Source organism: Schistocerca gregaria, unplaced genomic scaffold (assembly GCF_023897955.1).
Source record: "Schistocerca gregaria isolate iqSchGreg1 unplaced genomic scaffold, iqSchGreg1.2 ptg000077l, whole genome shotgun sequence".
Classification (NCBI taxonomy): Eukaryota; Metazoa; Arthropoda; class Insecta; order Orthoptera; family Acrididae; genus Schistocerca; species Schistocerca gregaria.
Genome location: NW_026061710.1, coordinates 15,247,083 through 15,270,379, shown reverse-complemented (window position 1 = coordinate 15,270,379; position 23,297 = coordinate 15,247,083). Strand labels below are relative to the sequence as shown.

The following is a 23,297-nucleotide window of genomic DNA, read 5'->3' as shown; positions in this document are numbered from 1 at the left end:
AATCCTGTTGCAACAAAGAATGTTGATCCATAAACTGCATCTGCAATGGTAAAAGGTGCTTCTCAATATTCATATGCTTGAAGTATTGTAAAGTATAGTCCTAATAACACTGTTGAAGAATAATCCTTGTAGTGCTTGAGTATGATTAGATTCCATTAAACTATGATGTGCTCATGTTACTGTTACTCCTGATGCTAAAAGAATAGCTGTATTAAGTAATGGAATTTGTATAGGGTTAAAGGGTTGAATTCCTATTGGAGGTCATAGTATTCCCAGTTCAATTGTTGGTGCTAATCTTCTTCTAAAGAATGCTCAAAAAAAAGAAACGAAAAATAATACCTCTGATGCAATAAATAAAATTATTCCTCATCGTAATCCAATTGATACAAATCCTGTATGTAATCCTTGATATGTTCCTTCTCGTACTACATCTCGTCATCATTGAATTATAGTTAGTAGGGTAATTCCAAATCCAATTATGAATAAGTTAATATTAAATAGGTGGAATCATTTTGCTAGTCCTGATACTAGGACTATTGCTCCAATTGCTCCTGTTAATGGTCAAGGTCTATAGTCTACTAAGTGGAATGGGTGGTTTGAGTGAGTTGTTAACATAGGTTTAATATACTTCTCTAGAATATAGAGTTCTTAGAATTGAGAAAACATAGGCTTGAATTATTGCTACTGCTGATTCTAGAATTAATAGAAGTATTTGTCCAATAATTAGTAATGAGATTAAGTTTATTGCTATAGATGGTCCTGTGTTTCCTAATAAGGTTAATAATAAGTGTCCTGCAATTATATTTGCTGCCAACCGTACTGCTAATGTACCTGGTCGAATAACATTACTAATTGTTTCAATTAGTACTATAAATGATATTAATGCAGGCGGTGTACCTTGTGGTACAAGGTGTGTAAATATATGATTAGTATGGTTAATTCATCCAAATAATATAAATCTTAGCAATATAGGTAGGGCAATTGCAAATGTTAATGCTAAATGTCTTGTTCTAGTAAAAATATAAGGGAATAATCCTATGAAATTGTTAAATAATATTATAATAAAAATTGAGACGAAAATGAATGTTGTTCCATTAAATGATTTTGGTCCAAGAAGTGTTTTAAATTCATTATGTAAGGTTAAATTTAGTTTATTTCAGATAATGTTAATTCGTGATGGTGTAAGTCAAAATAGTGATGGGATTAATAATAGTCCTAGAAATGTTCTAGTTCAATTTAATGATAAATTAAAGATGTTAGTTGATGGGTCAAATGTTGAGAATAGATTTGTTATCATTTTCAATTTAAGTTTTTTATTTCAATTGTTCCTTTTTCTGCTCTTTTAATAAGGTTAGGTTTCAATGAGAAGAAGTTTATTTGATTAAACAAGATTAATGTAGCTGAAAATAAAATGAATAGTGAGAATCATATAAGAGAGGATATTTGAGGGATTTGGATATAATTTCCCCATCAGAAGTAGTCGTTAATTTACTATTATTTGGTTTAGGAGACCATTACTTACTTTCAGTCATCTGATGAATTTCAAGGTGTACAATTTTTTTTTAGTTACTTTAGATTGACACTCTAATGTTATTTATTTTAACTAACTCCTTAAATTATCTTAGATAATCACTTAATAAATAAATTTACTGAAGTTCTTTCAATTACAATTGGTATAAATCTGTGGTTTGCTCCACAGATTTCTGAGCATTGTCCAAAGAATAATCCAGGTCGATTTATTGTGAATGTTCCTTGATTTAACCGACCTGGCGTTGCATCAATTTTAACCCCTAATGCAGGAACTGCTCATGAGTGTAGAACATCTGATGCCCTTGTTAATACTCGTACTTCTGTATTAATTGGTAGGATTGTTCGGTTATCTACATCTAGTAGTCGGAATCCATCATTTTCTAGGGCATGTTCTGGTGTTATATAAGTGTCAAATTCTACGTCTATGAAGTCTGAATATTCATATCTTCAATATCATTGTCGTCCAATGGTTTTAATTGTAATTATTGCATCTACTGAATCATCAAGTAAATATAATAGTCGTAATGATGGAAGGGCAATAACAATTAATGTAATTGCTGGTAAAGCTGTTCAGATTGTTTCAATTAAATGTCCATGAAGTATATTACGGTTAGTATAGGCAATAAATAATATATAACTTAGGGCATAACCTACAATTACTGTAATTAATAATAATACGACCATAGTATGATCATGAAAGAATGATAATTGCTCCATTAATGGTGAAGCTCCATCTTGAAGAGATAAATTTGATCATGTTGCCATTAATAAATATTTTCTAATAAAAGGTCAAACCTTTATTTGTAGAGCTTAAATCTACTGCACTAATCTGCCATATTAGAATCTAGAGATTAATGGTAATTCTGAGTAACTATGTTCTGCAGGAGGGTTATTTTGTAGTCATTCTGTTGCTCTTCTTATGTTAGCTCTAAATATAATTGCTCGGTTTGTAATCATTCTTTCTCATATAATTACAATGAATATAATGATTCCTACAATAGAAATTGTAGACCCAATTCTTGATACTACGTTTCATGATGTATATGCGTCTGGGTAGTCAGAGTATCGTCGAGGTATTCCTGCTAATCCTAGGAAGTGTTGAGGAAAGAATGTTAAATTTACTCCAATGAATATAATTGTAAATTGGATTTTTAATCATGTATTATTTATAGTTAATCCTGTAAATAGTGGATATCATTGAATGACACCTCCTATAATTGCAAATACTGCTCCTATAGATAATACATAATGAAAGTGGGCTACTACATAATATGTATCATGTAATACAATATCAAGTGATGAATTTGCTAATACTAATCCTGTTAATCCACCAATTGTAAATAGGAAAATAAATCCTAGAGCTCATAATAATGGTGGATTGAACTTGAATTTAGTTCCATATAATGTAGCTAATCATCTAAATACCTTAATTCCTGTAGGTACAGCAATAATTATTGTTGCTGATGTAAAATATGCTCGTGTGTCAACATCCATTCCTACTGTAAATATATGATGTGCTCATACAATAAATCCTATTAGTCCAATTGATAGTATAGCATAAATTATACCTAATGTTCCAAATGATTCAATTTTTCCTCTTTCTTGACATACAATATGTGAAATAATTCCGAACCCCGGTAGAATTAAAATATAAACTTCTGGGTGTCCAAAGAATCAAAATAGATGTTGATATAGAATTGGGTCACCCCCTCCTGCAGGGTCAAAGAATGATGTATTTAAATTTCGATCTGTTAATAATATAGTAATAGCTCCTGCTAAAACTGGAAGTGAAAGAAGGAGAAGTAATGCTGTAATAGCTACAGATCATACAAATAAAGGTGTTTGATCTAAAGTTATACTTTCTGATCGTATATTAATTGCTGTTGTAATGAAATTCACTGCACCAAGAATAGATGATACACCTGCTAAGTGCAGTGAAAAAATAGCTAGATCTACAGATGCACCCCTGTGTGCAATAGCTCCTGCTAGAGGAGGGTAAACTGTTCATCCTGTACCAGCACCATTATCTACTATAGAAGATGTAAGAAGAAGGGTTAGTGAAGGTGGTAGTAATCAAAAACTTATATTATTTATTCGTGGAAATGCTATATCTGGTGCACCAATTATTAGTGGAACAAGTCAATTACCAAATCCACCAATTATAATAGGTATTACTATAAAGAAAATTATTACGAATGCGTGAGCTGTAATAATAACATTATAAATCTGGTCATCCCCAATTAGAGATCCGGGTTGGCCAAGTTCAGCACGAATAAGTATTCTTATTGATGTTCCTACTATTCCTGCTCATGCTCCAAATATGAAGTATAAAGTACCAATGTCCTTATGGTTTGTTGAGAATAATCATTTTTGCGGTAAGATGGCTGAATTTTAGGTGGTAGACTGTAAATCTACTTATGAGATGTTTTCTCTCTTATCATATTTAGGTCTTATATTCAATTATGATTCTAGACTGCAATTCTAGAGGTGTAAAATTTTACTAAGGCCTAAAAGATTATTCTTTTAATTATAACTTTGAAGGTTATTAGTTTGATTAACTTAAGTCCTTAGTATAATGAAATTAAGGTTGATGTTGAAATCAATCCTATTGTTGAAATTATTACTGTTATAGGAAGAATGATTCTTGATTTTTGGGACTTTATCTTTATAGATCACGAATTTTCTGTGTATGATATAATTAGAGCTGAGAATCTAATACGTATATAGTAGTAGAGTGTAATTGTAGTTAATACAACTATAATAGTTATAATAGTTGTTATATTGTTTTCTATTAATGATTGTATTACAATTCATTTTGGTAAGAATCCAAGGAAGGGTGGTAGTCCACCTAAAGATAATAAAGATAAGAATATTATGAATTTAATTTCGGTTTTTATATTTCTGGCTGAATAAATTTGATTTATGAAAAATAAATTTATTTGCTTAAATAATAAAACTATAATTAATCTTAATAATGAGTAAATAATGAAGTATAGTTCTCAGATGTTTTCTCTGACTGTTAATGATCTAATTATTCAACCTAGATGTCTGATTGATGAATATGCTAAAAGTTGTCGTAAGGATGTTTGATTTAAACCTCCTATTGCCCCAATAATAATTCTTAAGATAATAATTGTTCAAATAAAAGTTCTTAATTGAATACAATAAGATAAGACCATTATTGGGGCGATTTTTTGTCATGTTATTAATGTTAAACAATTATTTCATCTTGATGCTCCTATAACTTCTGGAAATCAGAAATGGAAAGGTGCAGCTCCAATCTTTAATAATAGTCTAGATCTAATTATTATTGATGGGATAAATTCTGTTTCCCATCCCATGGGATATTTTATTTGAATCAGCAAAATTGAAAATAATAATATTGTCGATGCTATTGCTTGGACAATAAAATATTTAATTGATGATTCATTTATTATTATAGTTTTATTTCTTGTTAGGAGCGGAATAAATGAAAGTAAGTTGATCTCAAGTCCTATTCAAACCCCAAATCAGGAATTTGATGAAATGGACAGGATCGTTCCTATCATTAATGTTGATAGGAAGAGAAGTTTTGTAGAGTTGTTGGTCATTAAAAAGGAGAGGATTGATACCTCTATAAATGGGGTATGAACCCATTAGCTTGTTTAGCTTACCTTTTTACATTAAGGTGTATGATGCACGTTAGTTTTTGATACTAAAGGAGGTAGTTTAATTCTATCTTATGTAATTTTAATGAAGATAATTTTATTTACTTTATTTACCCTATCAAGGTAACCCTTTAATCAGGCACTTCATTTATTTAATATATAAATCGAAAGTTTTTTTTTGAAATTCTTTTATGTATTATTTTGTTTAATTAGGATTAATTTATCCTGCTCATTTTATTTTTTTTATATATATATATAATAAATAATTTATATTAATATATTACATTTAATTGAAATTAAAGTATTATAAGTTCATCTTACCATTATCAATTGATTATTTTAATGCAATTATTTACCTAGGATTATAGCTACTTATGTTTTTAGCTTAAAATAGGTTATTATAATATAATATATATAATAATATGTAATTTAATATTTAATATTATTATAATTGGATATAATAAATAAAATTATTAATTTAAATATTAAATATTATAATTAATATAAATAATTATATTAATTATAATAATATAATTATGTAAATTATCTATAATTAGATTATTTAACTAATATATATGAAAGTTAACTTAATATAAAAAAAAGAATTCATATTAATAACATATTATATTAAATTACATAATTGTATACAATATATTTATTATATTATTTAATCTTTCATTATTTATTAGTGAAAAGAAAGATTAAATAAGAAAGAATATAATACATTTATTGCTATACATGTTCCATATTAATCTTAAATTATATATAATAGAGAAGTTGTTGTGGTCATACATAGGGGCGTTTCTTTTTTTTTTTGTTAATGTTTGTGGTTTTTTTTCTTTTTTTTTCTTTAAATATTTGAATCTTTTATTTTTTCCTGAATTAATAGATTTAAAATTTTCTTATTTTTTATTTTTAAAAGTTTTATTCTTGCTTGTTTATTCACTTTTTCTTTGTATTATATGTAAGTTTTGTTAGACTAAATGTTCTTTTTGCAGTAATTTGATTTAATTATCAAGTGATTTTGGATTTAGCAATTGATGTAGTATCGGCATAATTCGTGCCAGCAGCCGCGGTTATACGATTGATACAAGTGAATATATTGGTTAAAACAGTTGTTTATATTATTAGGGTTGAAATATAAATTTGTAAGGTGAAATGTTAAAATTTATTTGTGGCCCTTTTTATGAATCTGTGAAATTTAAATAATAAACTAGGATTAGATACCCTATTATTTTAAATGTTAATTATATTTACCAGGGTACTATTAGTTAAGGTCTTATAACCCAAAGAATCTGGCGGTATCTCATTCCATTCAGAGTAACCTACCCCATGATTGATAATACACGATTTACTCTACTTAATTTATTTGTTTGTATATCTCCGTTATCAGAGAATCTTTTTAGAGTTATAATTCTCAAGATTTATAATTATAAAGTATTTCAGGTCAAGGTGCAGCTTATAGTTAAGAGGAGGTGGGTTACAATAGATTTTTGTTTATAACGGATTTGATAGTGAAATACTGTTAATGAAGGTGGATTTGATAGTAATTTAATTTATTTAATTTAACTGATATTGGCTCTGAGATGTGTACACATCGCCCGTCGCTCTCATTATTGATTATTCTATTTTATTTTAAAGTAGCTTCAATTTAGATGAGATAAGTCGTAACATAGTAGATGTACTGGAAAGTGTATCTAGGAAGAGTTTCAAGATATAACTTATTAGTAAAGTGTTTCATTTACACTGAAAATTTTTCTGTGCAAATCAGGATATCTTGATTATTTATTTTATTATATTTATTTTTTGTTTATTTAATTATTTAATATAAATAATTTTATTGTATTTTTGTCTTAGTATATTTTATAGAATTGATTTTTTAAATTATAGTTTATTGGTAATGTAAGTGTTTTATGAAATATTATTTTAAATTTTTTTAAGTAGATTTTATTTATTGTACCTTTTGTATCAGGGTTTATCAAAATTTTAGTATTTATTTTACTTGTCTCGATTTGGGTTGATTTATAAATAATTTATAGTTAATGTATCATAATTATTATTAAATTATTTATAGAAATGAGATGTTAATCGTTTCCCAAGATATCTAGTTTCTTAAGAAAAAATTTAATTTTTTAAAGTTATTTGTTTTTATTTAATTTTTTAAGTAAAAATATTAACTTATTTATTCTTTAAGGGATAAGCTTTGAAGTTAATAACCTATTATTTATTTTATAGAAATATAATAGTAAGCTTTAAACCAGCTATCTTTAAGATTACGTTTTAGTTCATTATTTTTTATTTTGATTTTATAAATATTTTAGGGTTTTTATTAAGATTATTAATTTAATTTTAAAATTTTTGTAATAATGATAGAATTAGTATATTTATTTGTATGAAATTTTTACCTTGTGAACTTATTATAAGGAACTAGGCAAAATTGATTTCCGCCTGTTTATCAAAAACATGTCCTCTTGTTTATATTTTGAGGTCTGGCCTGCTCACTGAGTGTATTTTTAAAGAGCCGCGGTATTTTGACCGTGCAAAGGTAGCATAATCATTAGTCTCTTAATTAGTGGCTGGAATGAATGGCTTGACGAGAAATCAACTGTCTCTTAATAAATTTTTGAATTTAACTTTTGAGTCAAAAGGCTTAAATTCTTCTTTAGGACGAGAAGACCCTATAGAGCTTGACATTTTACTTTTATATAGTTTTTTGTTTGTCTTTCTATATTTAATGATGATGTTTTGTTGGGGTGACATGAAGAATAGATAAACTCTTCATTATTATATCATTTATTTATGTTTGTTATTTTGATCCATAATTTATGATCATAAGATTAAGTTACCTTAGGGATAACAGCGTAATTGTTTTTGAGAGCTCATATCGACAAAGCAGATTGCGACCTCGATGTTGGATTAAGAAAAATTTTGGGTGCAGGAGCCCAATGATTAGGTCTGTTCGACCTTTAAATTCTTACATGATCTGAGTTCAGACCGGCGTGAGCCAGGTCGGTTTCTATCCTAAGATTGTTAATCCATATTAGTACGAAAGGACCATATGGTTAAAATATTTTTTGTTATATTGATTAATATTAATTTATTTACTATTTTTACAGATTAATGTGTTGAATTTAGAATTCATTTATGTAGATTTTTTCTACAAATAGTATTGATACTTTATGATTTATTTATATTTATTTTGAATTTTCTTTTATTGGTTATTTGTGTTTTAATTAGTGTTGCCTTTTTAACTTTATTAGAGCGTAAGGTTTTAGGTTATATTCAGATTCGAAAGGGTCCAAATAAGGTAGGTTTTGTTGGAATTCCTCAGCCATTTAGAGATGCTATTAAGTTAATTTGTAAGGAGCAGCCAATTCCTATTATATCTAATTACCTACTTTATTATTTTTCCCCTGTTTTTAATTTAATGATTTCTTTAGCCGTTTGAGTAATTTTTCCTTATTTAACTTATATGTGTTCTTTTTCTTATGGATTTTTATTTTTTTTATGTTGTACTAGATTAGGTGTTTATACTGTTATAATTGCTGGTTGATCTTCTAATTCAAATTATTCATTATTAGGTTCTCTTCGTTCTGTTGCTCAAACAATTTCTTATGAAGTTAGTTTAGCTTTAATTTTATTGTCTTTAATTATTTTAATTGGTAGTTTTAATATGTTTGATTTTATAAACTATCAGCTTTATTGTTGATTTATTATTATTTCTTTTCCTTTAGCTTTAGCTTGTTATGCTTCTTGCTTAGCTGAAACTAATCGTACTCCTTTTGATTTTGCTGAAGGGGAATCTGAGTTAGTTTCAGGATTTAATATTGAGTATGGTGCGGGTGGTTTTACTTTAATTTTTTTAGCTGAATATACTAGAATTGTCTTCATAAGAATGTTATTGGCTTTAATTTTTTTGGGCGGTGATTTTTATTCTTTTATATGTTTTATTAAGCTTGCTATTATATCTTTTGGTTTTATTTGGGTTCGTGGAACATTACCACGGTTCCGTTATGATAAATTAATGTACTTAGCTTGAAAAAGTTTTTTACCTTTATCTTTGAATTTTTTATTTTCATTATTGGTTTAAAGATTTTATTTATCCCATTTGTTTAGTGAAATTTTTTGAGAAAAGTTAATAGAAGAGTTAAACTTCTAATTTTATGTTTTCAAAACATATGCTTTTCCTAAGCTAATTAACTTTATTCCTTAATTAGTTTATCTCATGCGTTTGCGACATGGACATTAATTAAGAAATATGTGAAGTAAATAATTGTTAAGATTTGACCTGTTATAATATAAGGTTCTTCAACAGGTCGTTTACCAATTCACGTTAGTAAGCATACAACAACTACTATAATTCAGAATAAAATTTGATTAATAGGGTAAAATTGAATGCCTCGGAATGGTGTTTTATTATAAAATGGTAAAATTATTAAGATTCTAATTGATAAAAATAATGCAATAACACCTCCTAACTTATTAGGGATAGATCGTAGAATTGCATATGCAAATAGGAAATATCATTCTGGTTGAATGTGAACTGGTGTTACTAATGGGTTGGCAGGTACAAAGTTATCTGGATCTCCTAATAGGTAAGGATTAATTAAACATAGTATAATTAATAATGATGTTATTATTACAAATGTAATAGAATCCTTAAAGGTAAAGTATGGATGGAATGGAATTTTTTCAATATCTCCATTTAGTCCAAGAGGATTATTAGATCCTGTTTGGTGAAGAAAAAATAAATGAATTGCTGCTATAGCAGCAATAATAAATGGTAATACAAAATGGAATGTGAAGAATCGATTTAATGTTGCATTATCAACAGCGAATCCTCCTCATACTCATTGGACTAAATCTGTTCCTAAGTATGGGATTGCTGATAATAAATTAGTAATTACTGTTGCACCTCAAAAAGATATTTGGCCTCAGGGTAAGACATATCCTATAAATGCAGTTGCTATAACTAAAAATACTGTACCAATTATTCAGGTATGTATATATATATATGATCCATAGTAAATTCCCCATCCTACATGTAAGTAAATACAAATAAAAAATATAGATGCTCCATTTGCGTGTAAGGTTCGGATAATTCAACCATTATTTACGTCTCGGCAGATGTGTACTACACTACTGAATGCTATTTCAATATTTGATGTATAATGTATAGCTAAAAATAGTCCAGTTACGATTTGAATTACCAAACATAACCCTAATAGGGATCCAAAATTTCATCAAAATGAAATATTTGTTGGGGCAGGTAAGTCAATTAAAGAGTTATTAATAATTTTAATTAAAGGATGTCTTAATCGTAAGGGTTTATTCATTAGTAATTATCTTATTTTACGAATAGGGCCCTGATTAATATTGGTGATTTTAACAACTGCTAGTAGTGCTAAAAATAAATAAATTATTATTATTATTGTAATAATGAATGTTGGTCTATTATATAATTTTTCTAAAGATATTGTTATTTCTTGATAATTGATTGAATTATCAATATTTATAGTTTCGGTGTTTTTGGAAAAGTCTATAAATATAGATACATCTAGAATAATTAATATTAATATGATAAATACTCACATTATTAATGTAATAATTATAGTGATTGATTTAGGCTGAAATATTTCGTTTGATGCAATTCTTGTAATGTAAATAAATAATACTAGTATACCACCAAGAAATGTTAAAAATAAAATATATGATAATCAATATCTTTCTATTATTGTTCCTGTTATTAATCCAACTAGGAAGGTTTGAAGGATAATAAAAAGCATTATTGATATTGGGTGTCTTAATTTAATAAAATTAATATTTATTACATTTGATAATGATATAATTATTATTTTGATCATTTCAGGGGTTAGTTTATTTAAAATACCGGTTTTGGGGACCGATGATGGAAGCTTTTCCACCTCTGAAGTTTTAAAAGTGGGGGCTGGACTTATTTCCGGTTTACAAGACAGGCGTTTCTTTTAAACTATTAAAACTAATGTTTATATTCTCTATTTTTACTTCTTTATTGATTTATTTTGCTGGTGTTTACGTTTTTTCTTCTAAACATAAACATTTATTAATGGTTCTTTTGAGATTAGAATATATTGTTCTTTCTTTATTTATGTTAGTTATTGTTTTTCTTATTGAGTTTGATTATGATTATTTTTTTCCCGTTATTTTTTTAGTTTTTTCTGTTTGTGAGGGTGCTTTAGGTCTTTCTATTTTAGTTTCAATAATTCGTTCTCATGGTAATGATTTTTTTAATTCTTTTGGTTTATCTTTATGTTAAAGTATTTATTTATAACTATTTTTTTGATCCCTCTTTGTTTATTAAATAATTGTTGATGGTTGGTTCATTCTTTAATGTTTCTGTCGGGTTTTGTTTTTATAATTTGTGTTTATTCATATGCTGATTTGAATATAATTAGATATTATTTTGGTATTGATTATTTTTCTTTTAGTTTAATTTTACTTAGTTTTTGGATTTGTTCTTTAATAATCACTGCTAGAGGTTCAGTTTATTTAAGTTCATATCATTCTAATTTTTTTGTTTTTATGGTTTTGATTTTAATAATTATGCTTTATTGTTCATTTGCTAGATTAAGTCTTCTTTCTTTTTATATTTTTTTTGAGGCTAGATTAGTTCCTACTTTACTTTTAATTTTGGGTTGGGGTTATCAACCTGAGCGTTTGGAGGCTGGTGTTTATTTAATTTTTTATACTTTGGTTGCTAGATTACCTTTATTATTAGTTTTATTTAAGGTTTATGATGTTTCTAATACTTTATATTTTCCTTTATTGGTTGATTTTGGTTCTTATTATTTTATGTTTTATGTATTTATAATTTTGGCTTTTTTAGTTAAGATACCTATGTTTTTGGTTCATTTATGACTTCCTAAGGCTCATGTAGAGGCCCCTATTTCAGGTAGAATAATTCTTGCTGGTGTTTTATTAAAGTTAGGTGGTTATGGTATTTTTCGTGTTATAAAGGTTATTTCTTATTTGGGTTTAAAGTTTAATTATTTTTGATTGTCTTTAGGTTTATCTGGGGGTGTTATTGTAAGATTTATTTGTTTTCGTCAGGTTGATTTAAAGTCTTTAATTGCATATTCTTCTGTTGCTCATATAAGAATGGTTATTGGTGGATTGATGACTATGAATTGATGAGGTTGTGTAGGTTCTCTTTCTCTAATGGTTGGTCATGGTTTATGTTCTTCTGGTTTCTTTTGTTTATCTAATATTATTTATGAACGTTCAGGTAGACGAAGATTATTAATTAACAAGGGTATAATCAATTTGATGCCAAGAATGGCTTTATGATGATTTCTTTTAAGATCATCAAATATGGCTGCTCCTCCTTCTTTAAATTTGGTAGGTGAAATTAGATTATTAAATAGAATTATATCTTGATCTTCTTTTAGATTCTTTGCTTTGATTTTTTTATCTTTTTTTAGAGCTGTTTATACTTTGTATATATATTCTTATTCTCAGCATGGGAATTATTATTCTGGTGTTTATACTTGTTCTCTTAGTTATTTTCGTGAATATCATCTTTTCCTTTTACATTGATTGCCTTTAAATATTCTCTGTTTAAAGGGTGAATATTTCTTTGTTTAGTTTGCTTAAGTATTTTAATTAAAAATATTGTTTTGTGGAATCAATGATATGAAGTTTTTCATCTTAGGCCGTGAATTTATTTTCTATTTGTTCTTTGAGTTTTTTTTCTTTGTTTATTTCGAGAACTATAATTTTTATTTTAGGTATTTATTATTTAATAATTGATTATAGAGTTTTTGTTGAGTGAGAGCTTTTCAATTTAAATGGTTCTATAGTTGTTATAACTTTAATTTTGGATTGAATATCTCTTATTTTTATATCTTTTGTTATATATATTTCTTCTTTGGTTATTTATTATAGAGAGGATTATATATCTGGTGAAAAGAATATAAATCGTTTTATTATTATTGTTATAATATTTATTCTTTCTATAGGTTTTTTAATTATTAGTCCTAATTTAATTAGAATTTTATTAGGTTGAGATGGTTTAGGTTTAGTTTCTTATTGTTTAGTTATTTATTATCAAAATGTAAAATCTTATAGTGCTGGTATATTAACTGCACTTTCTAATCGTATTGGTGATGTTGCTATTTTAATTTCTATTGCATGAATGTTAAATTTTGGTGGTTGAAATTATATTTATTATTATGATTTTATTTCTAATTCTTTTGAAATAAAGCTCATTACTATATTAATTGTTTTAGCAGCTATAACTAAGAGAGCTCAGATTCCTTTCTCTTCATGACTTCCTGCTGCTATAGCAGCTCCTACTCCTGTTTCTGCTTTAGTTCATTCTTCTACTCTTGTTACTGCTGGTGTTTATTTATTAATTCGTTTTAGACCAATATTGGATACTTATAATTGTGGTTGATTTTTACTTTTAATTGGTTGTATAACTATATTTATGGCTGGATTGGGCGCTAATTTTGAGTTTGATTTAAAGAAGATTATTGCTCTTTCTACTTTAAGACAACTTGGTTTAATAATAAGAATTTTGGCTATAGGTTATCCAAAGCTTGCATTTTTTCATTTATTGGCTCATGCTTTATTTAAGGCATTATTATTTATATGTGCAGGTTCAGTAATTCATAATTTGAAGGATTCTCAGGATATTTGTTTTATAGGATCAATTGTTAATTTCATACCTTTAACTTCAGTTTGTTTTAATGTTTCTAGTTTATCTTTGTGTGGAATACCTTTTTTAGCGGGATTTTATTCAAAGGATTTAATTCTTGAGATGGTTTGTTTAAGATGAATTAATTGTTTAATTTTTTTTCTTTATTTTTTTTCTACTGGTTTAACTGCTTCTTATTCTTTTCGTTTGTTTTATTATTCAATATCTGGTGATAATAATTTTTTTCTAGATTTTCTTTTGATGATAAGGGTTATTATATTTCATTTGGAATAATTGGTCTATTGTTTGTTGCTGTTTTTGGTGGTAGTCTTTTATCTTGATTAATTTTTCCTATTCCTCATGTGATTGCTTTACCTTATTATTTAAAGTTTTTAACTATTACAGTTGTTATTTTAGGTGCTTATTTAGGTTATCTTATTTCTAATTTTGATTTTTCTCATAATTTATTTTCTTTAAGTATACTTTCTTTTGTTAGATTTGCTGGTTCTATATGATTTATACCTTTTCTTTCAACTAAGTTTATTAGATATATTCCTTTAAAAATAGGTTATTATTCATGTAAGTCATTTGATTATGGTTGAGGTGAATTACTTGGTGGTCAAGGTTTATATAGATTATTTATTTATTTAATTGGTTATATTCAAGGTTGATATGATTCTAATTTCAAGATTTATCTTTTAACTTTTATTTTTTGAATATTTATTTTGGTAATATTGTTTTTCGTTTACTTAAATAGCTTATAATTAGAGCGTGACACTGAAGATGTTAAGGAAGTATTTTTACTTTTAAGTATTTATAAATATAGATATATTATTTTTACAGTGAAAATGTAATGTTTTATTTAAACTATATAAATTTTAGAAATGTTAACGGAGTTTAACCGCTAATATAAAAAGTTAGCAGCTTTCATATTGGCTTTACATTTCCTTAATTGGAACTATTATAGTTCAATTATATTATTAACAGTAATACGCCTCTTTTTGGCTTCAATTAATAAGAATAAGGGTAGTACATACCAATGTTCCAGGTCGAAACTGACTGCAATATTTCGCTTCTTATTCTATTTAAGGTTGATTGATAATATCAATACTTTTTGAATGCAACCCAAATGTTATATTTAACTACAACCCTTTATTCTGCTCATTGTAATGCTCCTTGGTTTCATTCATGGTATAGTCCTCCTAATAGAACTAGAATAAAAAATATTGTTGATACTGTTCAGATTATAATGTCTGAAGTTTTAAAAATAATTACAATTGGTAGAATTAGTGCAATTTCTACATCAAAAATTAAAAAGATTACTGCGATTAGGAAGAATCGTATTGAGAATGGTATTCGTGCTGATCTTTTTGGATCAAACCCACATTCAAATGGTGACCTTTTTTCTCGATCATTAATTAATTTTTTTGATAGTGTTGTTGCCAGGATTATAACAATTATTGGAATAATAAATCTAATGAAAACTCTTGTTGATAGAATTAGAATTGTTTTTCTTGATTTATATCAAGCTTTCTGATTGGAAGTCAAATGTACTATTTATACTAGAAAAACAATTATCTACCTCATCAATAAATAGAGATATATAAGAATAATCATACTACGAAGTGTCAGTATCATGCTGCTGCTTCAAATCCAAAGTGATGTCTTGGTGAAAATTGATTTATTGAGTGTCAAAGTAGACATGTTGATAAAAAGATTGTTCCAATAATTACGTGTAAACCATGGAATCCTGTTGCAACAAAGAATGTTGATCCATAAACTGCATCTGCAATGGTAAAAGGTGCTTCTCAATATTCATATGCTTGAAGTATTGTAAAGTATAGTCCTAATAACACTGTGAAGAATAATCCTTGTAGTGCTTGAGTATGATTAGATTCCATTAAACTATGATGTGCTCATGTTACTGTTACTCCTGATGCTAAAAGAATAGCTGTATTAAGTAATGGAATTTGTATAGGGTTAAAGGGTTGAATTCCTATTGGAGGTCATAGTATTCCTAGTTCAATTGTTGGTGCTAATCTTCTTCTAAAGAATGCTCAAAAAAAGAAACGAAAAATAATACCTCTGATGCAATAAATAAAATTATTCCTCATCGTAATCCAATTGGTACAAATCCTGTATGTAATCCTTGATATGTTCCTTCTCGTACTACATCTCGTCATCATTGAATTATAGTTAGTAGGGTAATTCCAAATCCAATTATGAATAAGTTAATATTAAATAGGTGGAATCATTTTGCTAGTCCTGATACTAGGACTATTGCTCCAATTGCTCCTGTTAATGGTCAAGGTCTATAGTCTACTAAGTGGAATGGGTGGTTTGAGTGAGTTGTTAACATAGGTTTAATATACTTCTCTAGAATATAGAGTTCTTAGAATTGAGAAAACATAGGCTTGAATTATTGCTACTGCTGATTCTAGAATTAATAGAAGTATTTGTCCAATAATTAGTAATGAGATTAAGTTTATTGCTATAGATGGTCCTGTGTTTCCTAATAAGGTTAATAATAAGTGTCCTGCAATTATATTTGCTGCCAACCGTACTGCTAATGTACCTGGTCGAATAACATTACTAATTGTTTCAATTAGTACTATAAATGATATTAATGCAGGCGGTGTACCTTGTGGTACAAGGTGTGTAAATATATGATTAGTATGGTTAATTCATCCAAATAATATAAATCTTAGCCATATAGGTAGGGCAATTGCAAATGTTAATGCTAAATGTCTTGTTCTAGTAAAAATATAAGGGAATAATCCTATGAAATTGTTAAATAATATTATAATAAAAATTGAGATGAAAATGAATGTGGTTCCATTAAATGATTTTGGTCCAAGAAGTGTTTTAAATTCATTATGTAAGGTTAAATTTAGTTTATTTCAGATAATGTTAATTCGTGATGGTGTAAGTCAAAATAGTGATGGGATTAATAATAGTCCTAGAAATGTTCTAGTTCAATTTAATGATAAATTAAAGATGTTAGTTGATGGGTCAAATGTTGAGAATAGATTTGTTATCATTTTCAATTTAAGTTTTTTATTTCAATTGTTCCTTTTTCTGCTCTTTTAATAAGGTTAGGTTTAAATGAGAAGGAGTTTATTTGATTAAACAAGATTAATGTAGCTGAAAATATAATGAATAGTGAGAATCATATAAGAGGGGATATTTGAGGGATTTGGATATAATTTCCCCATCAGAAGTAGTCGTTAATTTACTATTATTTGGTTTAAGAGACCATTACTTACTTTCAGTCATCTGATAAATTTCAAGGTGTACTAATTTTTTTTAGTTACTTTAGATTGACACTCTAATGTTATTTATTTTAACTAACTCCTTAAATTATCTTAGATAATCACTTAATAAATAAATTTACTGAAGTTCTTTCAATTACAATTGGTATAAATCTGTGGTTTGCTCCACAGATTTCTGAGCATTGTCCAAAGAATAATCCAGGTCGATTTATTGTGAATGTTCCTTGATTTAACCGACCTGGCGTTGCATCAATTTTAACCCCTAATGCAGGAACTGCTCATGAGTGTAGAACATCTGGTGCTCTCGTTAATACTCGTACTTCTGTATTTATTGGTAGGATTGTTCGGTTATCTACATCTAGTAGTCGGAATCCATCATTTTCTAGGTCTTGTTCTGGTGTTATATAAGTGTCAAATTCTACGTCTATGAAGTCTGAATATTCATATCTTCAATATCATTGTCGTCCAATGGTTTTAATTGTAATTATTGCATCTACTGAATCATCAAGTAAATATAATAGTCGTAATGATGGAAGGGCAATAAAAATTAATGTAATTGCTGGTAAAGCTGTCCAGATTGTTTCAATTAAATGTCCATGAAGTATATTACGGTTAGTATAGGCAATAAATAATATATAACTTAGGGCATAACCTACAATTACTGTAATTAATAATAATACGACCATAGTATGATCATGAAAGAATGATAATTGCTCCATTAATGGTGAAGCTCCATCTTGAAGAGATAAATTTGATCATGTTGCCATTAATAAATATTTTCTAATAAAAGGTCAAACCTTTATTTGTAGAGCTTAAATCTACTGCACTAATCTGCCATATTAGAATCTAGAGATTAATGGTAATTCTGAGTAACTATGTTCTGCAGGAGGGTTATTTTGTAGTCATTCTGTTGATCTTCTTATGTTAGCTCTAAATATAATTGCTCGGTTTGTAATCATTCTTTCTCATATAATTACAATGAATATAATGATTCCTACAATAGAAATTGTAGACCCAATTCTTGATACTACGTTTCATGATGTATATGCGTCTGGGTAGTCAGAGTATCGTCGAGGTATTCCTGCTAATCCTAGGAAGTGTTGAGGAAAGAATGTTAAATTTACTCCAATGAATATAATTGTAAATTGGATTTTTAATCATGTATTATTTATAGTTAATCCTGTAAATAGTGGATATCATTGAATGACACCTCCTATAATTGCAAATACTGCTCCTATAGATAATACATAATGAAAGTGGGCAACTACATAATATGTATCATGTAATACAATATCAAGTGATGAATTTGCTAATACTAATCCTGTTAATCCACCAATTGTAAATAGGAAAATAAATCCTAGAGCTCATAATAATGGTGGATTGAACTTGAATTTAGTTCCATATAATGTAGCTAATCATCTAAATACCTTAATTCCTGTAGGTAAAGCAATAATTATTGTTGCTGATGTAAAATATGCTCGTGTGTCAACATCCAGTCCTACTGTAAATATATGATGTGCTCATACAATAAATCCTATTAGTCCAATTGATAGTATAGCATAAATTATACCTAATGTTCCAAATGATTCAATTTTTCCTCTTTCTTGACATACAATATGTGAAATAATTCCGAACCCCGGTAGAATTAAAATATAAACTTCTGGGTGTCCAAAGAATCAAAATAGATGTTGATATAGAATTGGGTCACCCCCTCCTGCAGGGTCAAAGAATGATGTATTTAAATTTCGATCTGTCAATAATATAGTAATAGCTCCTGCTAAAACTGGAAGTGAAAGAAGGAGAAGTAATGCTGTAATAGCTACAGATCATACAAATAAAGGTGTTTGATCTAAAGTTATACTTTCTGATCGTATATTAATTGCTGTTGTAATGAAATTCACTGCACCAAGAATAGATGATACACCTGCTAAGTGCAGTGAAAAAATAGCTAGATCTACAGATGCACCCCCGTGTGCAATAGCTCCTGCTAGAGGAGGGTAAACTGTTCATCCTGTACCAGCACCATTATCTACTATAGAAGATGTAAGAAGAAGGGTTAGTGAAGGTGGTAGTAATCAAAAACTTATATTATTTATTCGTGGAAATGCTATATCTGGTGCACCAATTATTAGTGGAACAAGTCAATTACCAAATCCACCAATTATAATAGGTATTACTATAAAGAAAATTATTACGAATGCGTGAGCTGTAATAATAACATTATAAATCTGGTCATCCCCAATTAGAGATCCGGGTTGGCCAAGTTCAGCACGAATAAGTATTCTTATTGATGTTCCTGCTATTCCTGCTCATGCTCCAAATATGAAGTATAAAGTACCAATGTCCTTATGGTTTGTTGAGAATAATCATTTTTGCGGTAAGATGGCTGAATTTTAGGTGGTAGACTGTAAATCTACTTATGAGATGTTTTCTCTCTTATCATATTTAGGTCTTATATTCAATTATGATTCTAGACTGCAATTCTAGAGGTGTAAAATTTTACTAAGGCCTAAAAGATTATTCTTTTAATTATAACTTTGAAGGTTATTAGTTTGATTAACTTAAGTCCTTAGTATAATGAAATTAAGGTTGATGTTGAAATCAATCCTATTGTTGAAATTATTACTGTTATAGGAAGAATGATTCTTGATTTTTGGGACTTTATCTTTATAGATCACGAATTTTCTGTGTATGATATAATTAGAGCTGAGAATCTAATACGTATATAGTAGTAGAGTGTAATTGTAGTTAATACAACTATAATAGTTATAATAGTTGTTATATTGTTTTCTATTAATGATTGTATTACAATTCATTTTGGTAAGAATCCAAGGAATGGTGGTAGTCCACCTAAAGATAATAAAGATAAGAATATTATATTTCTGGCTGAATAAATTTGATTTATGAAAAATAAATTTATTTGCTTAAATAATAAAACTATAATTAATCTTAATAGTGAGTAAATAATGAAGTATAGTTCTCAGATGTGTCTCTGACTGTTAATGATCTAATTATTCAACCTAGATGTCTGATTGATGAATATGCTAAAAGTTGTCGTAAGGATGTTTGATTTAAACCTCCTATTGCCCCAATAATAATTCTTAAGATAATAATTGTTCAAATAAAAGTTCTTAATTGAATACAATAAGATAAGACCATTATTGGGGCGATTTTTTGTCATGTTATTAATGTTAAACAATTATTTCATCTTGATGCTCCTATAACTTCTGGAAATCAGAAATGGGAAAGGTGCAGCTCCAATCTTTAATAATAGTCTAGATCTAATTATTATTGATGGGATAAATTCTGTTTCCCATCCCATGGGATATTTTATTTGAATCAGCAAAATTGAAAATAATTAATATTGTCGATGCTATTGCTTGGACAATAAAATATTTAATTGATGATTCATTTATTATTATAGTTTTTATTTCTTGTTAGGAGCGGAATAAATGAAAGTAAGTTGATCTCAAGTCCTATTCAAACCCCAAATCAGGAATTTGATGAAATGGACAGGATCGTTCCCTATCATTAATGTTGATAGGAAGAGAAGTTTTGTAGAGTTGTTGGTCCATTAAAAAGGAGAGGATTGATACCTCTATAAATGGGGTATGAACCCATTAGCTTGTTTAGCTTACCTTTTTACATTAAGGTGTATGATGCACGTTAGTTTTTGATACTAAAGGAGGGTAGTTTAATTCTATCTTATGTAGTTTTAATGAAGGTAATTTTATTTACTTTATTTACCCTATCAAGGTAACCCTTTAATCAGGCACTTCATTTATTTAATATATAAATCGAAAGTTTTTTTTTGAAATTCTTTTATGTATTATTTTGTTTAATTAGGATTAATTTATCCTGCTCACTTTATTTTTATATATATATATATAATAAATAATTTATATTAATATATTACATTTAATTGAAATTAAAGTATTATAAGTTCATCTTACCATTATCAATAGATTATTTTAATGCAATTATTTACCTAGGATTATAGCTACTTATGTTTTTAGCTTAAAATAGGTTATTATAATATAATATATATAATAATATGTAATTTAATATTTAATATTATTATAATTGGATATAATAAATAAAATTATTAATTTAAAATATAAAATATTATAATTAATATAATTATTTATATCCAATAGGAATTCAACCCTTTAACCCTATACAAATTCCATTACTTAATACAGCTATTCTTTTAGCATCAGGAGTAACAGTAACATGAGCACATCATAGTTTAATGGAATCTAATCATACTCAAGCACTACAAGGATTATTCTTCACAGTGTTATTAGGACTATACTTTACAATACTTCAAGCATATGAATATTGAAACACGCGATCTAGTGTGCAGTTTATGGATCAACATTCTTTGTTGCAACAGGATTCCATGGTTTACACGTAATTATTGGAACAATCTTTTTATCAACATGTCTACTTCGACACTCAATAAATCAATTTTCACCAAGACATCACTTTGGATTTGAAGCAGCAGCATGATACTGACACTTCGTACACGTAGTATGATTATTCTTATATATCTCTATTTATTGATGAGGTAGATAATTGTTTTTCTAGTATAAATAGTACATTTGACTTCCAATCAGAAAGCTTGATATAAATCAAGAAAAACAATTCTAATTCTATCAACAAGAGTTTTCATTAGATTTATTATTCCAATAATTGTTATAATCCTGGCAACAACACTATCAAAAAAATTAATTAATGATCGAGAAAAAAGATCACCATTTGAATGTGGGTTTGATCCAAAAAGATCAGCACGAATACCATTCTCAATACGATTCTTCCTAATCGCAGTAATCTTTTTAATTTTTGATGTAGAAATTGCACTAATTCTACCAATTGTAATTATTTTTAAAACTTCAGACATTATAATCTGAACAGTATCAACAATATTTTTTATTCTAGTTCTATTAGGAGGACTATACCATGAATGAAACCAAGGAGCATTACAATGAGCAGAATAAAGGGTTGTAGTTAAATATAACATTTGGGTTGCATTCAAAATGTATTGATATTATCAATCAACCTTAAATAGAATAAGAAGCGAAATATTGCAGTCAGTTTCGACCTGGAAGATTGGTATGTACTACCCTTATTCTTATTAATTGAAGCCAAAAAGAGGCGTATTACTGTTAATAATATAATTGAACTATAATAGTTCCAATTAAGGAAATGTAAAGCCAATATGAAAGCTGCTAACTTTTTATATTAGCGGTTAAACTCCGTTAACATTTCTAAAATTTATATAGTTTAAATAAAACATTACATTTTCACTGTAAAAATAATATATCTATATTTATAAATACTTAAAAGTAAAAATACTTCCTTAACATCTTCAGTGTCACGCTCTAATTATAAGCTATTTAAGTAAACGAAAAACAATATTACCAAAATAAATATTCAAAAAATAAAAGTTAAAAGATAAATCTTGAAATTAGAATCATATCAACCTTGAATATAACCAATTAAATAAATAAATAATCTATATAAACCTTGACCACCAAGTAATTCACCTCAACCATAATCAAATGACTTACATGAATAATAACCTATTTTTAAAGGAATATATCTAATAAACTTAGTTGAAAGAAAAGGTATAAATCATATAGAACCAGCAAATCTAACAAAAGAAAGTATACTTAAAGAAAATAAATTATGAGAAAAATCAAAATTAGAAATAAGATAACCTAAATAAGCACCTAAAATAACAACTGTAATTGTTAAAAACTTTAAATAATAAGGTAAAGCAATCACATGAGGAATAGGAAAAATTAATCAAGATAAAAGACTACCACCAAAAACAGCAACAAACAATAGACCAATTATTCCAAATGAAATATAATAACCCTTATCATCAAAAGAAAACCTAGAATAAAAATTATTATCACCAGATATTGAATAATAAAACAAACGAAAAGAATAAGAAGCAGTTAAACCAGTAGAAAAAAAATAAAGAAAAAAAATTAAACAATTAATTCATCTTAAACAAACCATCTCAAGAATTAAATCCTTTGAATAAAATCCCGCTAAAAAAGGTATTCCACACAAAGATAAACTAGAAACATTGAAACAAGCTGAAGTTAAAGGTATGAAATTAACAATTGATCCTATAAAACGAATATCCTGAGAATCCTT

The 23,297-nt window shown here is 27.4% G+C and overlaps 2 long non-coding RNA genes across 8 annotated transcripts in view; one reads left to right on the top strand and one right to left on the bottom strand.

The window, feature by feature from the left end:
* The window catches only part of LOC126301637 (uncharacterized), a 319,704-nt gene that overhangs the window by 121,894 nt on the left and 174,513 nt on the right, over positions 1–23,297 (bottom strand). The gene's annotated exons all lie outside the window — the stretch shown is intronic.
* LOC126301634 (uncharacterized) overlaps positions 1–23,297 on the top strand; it is a 377,864-nt gene that overhangs the window by 245,532 nt on the left and 109,035 nt on the right. The window contains exon 1 of one of the 4 annotated variants that reach the window (XR_007553059.1): positions 6,985–7,499. The exons of the other annotated variants lie outside the window; for them this stretch is intronic. This is a non-coding gene — a long non-coding RNA (uncharacterized LOC126301634). Of the gene's footprint in view, positions 1–6,984; positions 7,500–23,297 lie in introns of those variants that run through there. 4 annotated transcript variants of the gene reach the window in all.